General features: G+C 34.6%; 1 pseudogene; it reads left to right on the top strand.

Moving 5' to 3' along the window:
* The first annotated feature begins 4,834 nt into the window (after positions 1-4,834).
* LOC114036052 lies at positions 4,835-5,150 on the top strand (annotated as a pseudogene).
* Positions 5,151-5,375: the final 225 nt, after the last annotated feature.

Raw genomic sequence — 5,375 nt, 5'->3', positions numbered from 1 at the left:
ATTGGAAAAGCCAGAACTAAACCTATGTTATTTGACTTTTTTTTGTTAATTCACTCTCTTCACAAGCATTGTAATATATATTTCACTATAATTCAGTTATAAATATTAATATGAATAAAAGTTGACAGGTTTGCCAAATATTAGATTATATGTTAAATAAAAAAGCAAAAAACAGATGCATATTCATCTACCTCAGAAACATACTGCTCCTAGTTTCCATTTAATGAACATTAATATTGGCTTAAATTTATGGACATAAAGCATATGAATCTATATTAATTTTAATGCACAGAGCTAAAAGTTCTACTTTATTGAATTGTTAAAGAGAATATAAATAAAATAACATTGTTGAAGTATATTATACTTCCACTAAAGTGCCAAAATGCAAATATATTTTTCTAATAAGTAAAAATGAGATTGAGTTTATTTAATTCTAATAGTTATTGACAACCATAATAAACTTAAGGTAATATGTTAAATTGTTTAATAAATGAATATCACTTTATTTACTAAAACTTTATCTTTTTTTATTTTTTATGAAAGAACTCTCTAGTTCATTAAAAGTCACTAGTGACTTGACATATCACCTTCCTTCACCCCTCTAGGGCTCCCTTTCATTGTAGGGTTAGAGTTAGAAAAGATCATTTTCAAAGTCTTTTTCAGATTAAAAATTCCATGGTTTGAAAAAGTTCTCCTCTGGGGTAGAGAAAATACAGCTCTACTATGAGGTCAATGCTATAGTTGGGGAAATCAATACTCATGGCATGGAGATACCAAAAAAGAACGCAGAGTCCTGATCTTTCTCAAAGGAAAATTCAGAGAAACTATTTATTTAGTGTCTCTGATCATTCTAGCTCTATTGTGAACCTGAATTTGGGTCTGGAATCAACATTAGAAGTAGTAGTAGTAGTAGTAATATCTAGCTTTTATATAATGCTTTAAGGTAAATAAAGCACTTTACATTGATAGTGTTCATTTTTCATTTGATTCCCATAACAGCCCTGTGAGGTAGGTGTTATTATTATCCTTGTTTTAAAGATGAAGAAACAGACTAAGATAGATAAAGTGACTTGCTGAAAGTCAAATAGTTAAGTAAATATCTGAGGTGAAATTGAACTCTGTTCTTCCTTACTTCAAATCAGGCATTCTATCTAATAGAACCCCCCAGTTAAACTTTTTATTTATTTATTTATTTTAACAATTGAGAAAAATGAAGCTCAAAGAGGTGAAACAACTTGTTCAAAATTCATGGTATCAGAGTCATGGCTAAAAGAGAGGTCTCGGGGGCAGCTTAGTGGTGCATTGTATAGAGCACTGGCCCTGGAGTTAGGAGGCCTGGAGTTTAAATCTGCCTCAGACACATAACATTCACTAGCTTTGTGACTCTGGGCAAGTCACTTAACCCCAATTGCCTCAAAAAAAAAAAAAAAAGAAAGAAAGAAAAGAGAGAGAGAGAAAGAGGTCTCATGACACCAAGATTAGATTTCTCTACCAACTATTATGCACCCTTGGGTAAGCCACTTAATATCTCAAAGCCTATTGCCTCATCTGTAAAATGGCTCCTAGCCCTTTCAATTTCAACTCTATGATGTTATCATTCTAATTGTTTAAATTAATCTTTCGCATAAACTAGACTAGACCCTAAATATCCCTTTGCACTATCATATTTTGGAGACTTGAAATGCATTGATTATAGATTTCAGTATCCTCTATGGTAGGAAATAAATTGAATAATTCAATGGCCTAGCCACGACTCTTCTACTGACTTACTCTTTGACCAGGGAAAGATTAGTTTAGTCTCTATTTTTTTTCATCCAGAAAATAAAGATAATCTTTCACAGGTTTCTTGAATAGAATTGGTACAGATTAATTCATGACTACAAAGCACTTATCTTTTGCTCTATATTCTTCCCAGGGAAATCAGCCAGAAAGCAATCTTGCCTTTTGAAACAGTCTTATATAACTCTTTAAAATACTAAGCATGGTATTTTCCCAACACTTTATTATAATCTGTCCAACCACTAAGGCAGTTACCTATAATAGATACTTGTTTCACATTTCCAACTTGAAATAAAAATTATATCATCAGAACTTTTTTTTCTTGGCTTCAGAAGCACAAATGGTTTACAGAAATTGAACTTACTGAAATCAGATAAAGAAGCTTTTAGTGATACATAAAGAGCTACTGCTCCAGTGACTAAAACAACCCTGCCTTTTTACCAGGATTGATCTCTTTGAGCACCATTTCAACACTAGTCTTTTACTAGTGTGTCCTCTTATTAACTGTATTTATGCTTTATTCATTTGTTAGCTTTGGGGAGTAGAATCCCAATGTCATGCTTTATTCTATTGTTCTATCACTCTCACATTACTGGAGCTTAATTAATTTAAGTTGAGAGGAAAATAATAACTGAGATTTAGCTCTTTAAAATTGTGAAGTGCTTTACATCTATTATTTGGCATAAGCCTCTAGCAATCCTGGGAGTGAGATTCTACTCTGGCGTTAGATATAACTATCTCAGTTTTACAGCTGAAGAAACTAGGGCTCAGAGAAGTTAATTAACTTGACCAAGGTCACAATAGGTAGTGTCTGAGGTAAGATTCAAACTTAGCTCCTTTCTGACTCAAAATCTAGCACTCTTGTTCATTGTACCTCATATAGTAATAACATCAACCTTAGAACTCTCTTCTATAGCCATAAAGCTATAGCTATGACTAAACACCATATAAATCAATCTGTACAGTTCTTGTATTGGCCAAACAAATAAAAACTATTATAGTATCCTATGAGATTAACACACAAAAAAAGACACATCAAAAACCTAAATTATAAAGATTTAGACAACGATCCTACTAAGCTATTATGTCCTTCAGTTATCCATAATAATTTTTTTGTTTTTAATTTTAGGGATGCTCCTTTAAATATGATGAACTTGGCCTTCCTCACCCCAGGACATACCATTACATGAGAAGATAGTATTTACTTTGTCCTGTTTCACTGAACCATCATAGAAACATTACCTTTGACACCCTAATGGGTGTCTACCATGTGTGGAGATGAATCAAACTTTGCTTTGTGTCTGCCATATCTATGTGGGAAAAAAAAGCAAAACCTTAAACCTCCATTACTGTTGGATTGATGCCCAGGTGCATAAGGCTGACCATTGATACCAAAGCTTGGACCATATACCTACTCTTTCCTTTGTAAACACTAGACTTTGGAGGATGAGTAGCCCCAACATATTGAACAGATTGGATTTAAGAACTGAAATATATACTCCTTATTAAGGCCATCTATTTCACTTGGGCTCTTATCTCTTTCCTTCTCCTATCTTTTCTAGGACCTCACCTCTCAATCATCTAGTTTTCAATTTCTCAATATCCATTCATCCTTTCTTTCTCTACTCCTTATAAACATGCACAAACCTCCCCCTCTTTAAAATAATTTAACTTTGTCCTACCATGCTTATTGATTGGAAGATTTATCATCCCCTCAAGCTATTATCTTATGTCTTTATTTTGTATCTTGCTCTTCCTTTTCTCAGATTGCTATAATATTTGCCGTTGATGACTACCTTCTCATCCTGGATACTCTATCTTATCCATACTTTCATGGCACCACTATCTCTAGATTTCTCTAGTTTTCCCTATAGTACCACAAATGAAGAGAACAAATCTTTATTAAGCACACACTATATTCAGATACTATAATAAATGCTTTACAGATTTCATCTGATCTTCACAACAAGCCTGGAAAGTCAGTGCTATTATTACCCTCATTTTATACTTGAGGAAACTGAGGCTGAAAAAGGTTAAGTGAATTGCCCAGTATCAATACCTAGTAAGTATCTGGGGCTGGATCTGAATTCAGGTGTTCCTGATTCCATGCAAGGGATCTATATTCTTTATTATCTAGCTGCCATAAGTTAATCTGGCCATTTTTAAGTAGTCTAAACTCTACTGTTAACCTACCAGCTGACATTTGTGCCCCTATACCCGAGTTAGTTGTTGACATGGGTTGTTCATTTTCTTCATTAGAACTACAGTCCTACCTACCTAAACCTGAATTTGTAGAAGGTCCAAAGTATCTAGTAATGTGCAAAGTGTATATACTCGACAAGTCCCTAAAACTGAGGCACCAGATAGAAAAGATGTTGCCTTTGGATGCAATCTTCTTCCATTAATTGAATTGGTTGTTGGAGAACAGTATGCAAAGTCTTCACTTGAAATGACTGCTTCTGAAAATTGTCTTTTTCAGGAGTTATTTACGTGATTGGCGGGCAGGCTATTTTATTTGGAATATACTGAGATAAGTCCATGAGTCTCTACTGCACATCAAGACATCCAACCAACTCACCTATTGACAATAAGTGGTTGTAGTGTAATTTTCTTTGCAAGTTTTCCCCCATTCATGGTAACTGTTTTGTAAAAAGGTAACTTATTTAGTCTTTCCACAGCTAGGTATGGAGTAGATTTCCATCAATTTGCTAATTTGTCCTATGAACACAAATATTTCTATAAAAAAACTTTAATAGTTTGGAAGATTTTGACAATGAAATGGACATCATGCCATCATTTATTTCTGGCCTAAAGTCATAGCTAAGAGGTAGGGTTCTTGAAATTGGAGGAACACCAACTTAGAGAGAAGAAGAGGGGAGAGAGAGTGCTAACCAAAGCAATAAAGAAAAATACAAACAGTGGAACACTGAGTATTAAAAAATGAATTTTTAATGATGAAATTGATTTAAAAAAATCTACAGAGAGGAAGCACAAGTTGGACCAAGGCGGCGACAGAGCAAGCGAGGGCGGGGCTGTGGGCCAAGCCAAATTCACCATGGGTGACATGGAGAAGGGCAAGAAGATCTTTGTTCAGAAGTGTGCTCAGTGCCACACTGTTGAGAAGAGGGGCAAGCACAAAATGGGCCCTAAATCTGAACGGCCTCTTTGGCAGGAAGACTGGTCAGTCTCCCAGCTTCTCTTACACACATGCCAACAAGAACAAAGGTTTCACCTTGGGTGAGGATACACTGATGGATTACTTGGAAAATCCCAAGAAGTATATCCCTGGAATGAAAATGATCTTTGCAGGCATTAAGAAGAGAGAAAGGACAGACTTGATAGTCTACCTCAAAAAGGCCACCAATGAGTAATAGTTGTCTGCTGCCTTACTTATTATAAAAAGATGTCTCTCGTGATGAGATTGCTCTTCTTTTTTACATGTATCATAACAGTTCTATTTAAATTGGTTTCATCAACCAGAGAATTTTGATCATGAATGGCTGTTTAAAAATTTTGTTTAGCAGTCCTAATAAAGGAATGGTCATAATTACACCCACAACCAAGCTACCACACTTTTCTGTTTTGTTTTGTGTTTT

This window comes from Vombatus ursinus, unplaced genomic scaffold (assembly GCF_900497805.2).
Source record: "Vombatus ursinus unplaced genomic scaffold, bare-nosed wombat genome assembly UNPS02009573.1, whole genome shotgun sequence".
In the NCBI taxonomy this organism is placed as follows: Eukaryota; Metazoa; Chordata; class Mammalia; order Diprotodontia; family Vombatidae; genus Vombatus; species Vombatus ursinus.
The sequence above is the reverse complement of the archived record's forward strand: the minus strand, read 5'-3'. Positions and strand labels throughout refer to the sequence as shown.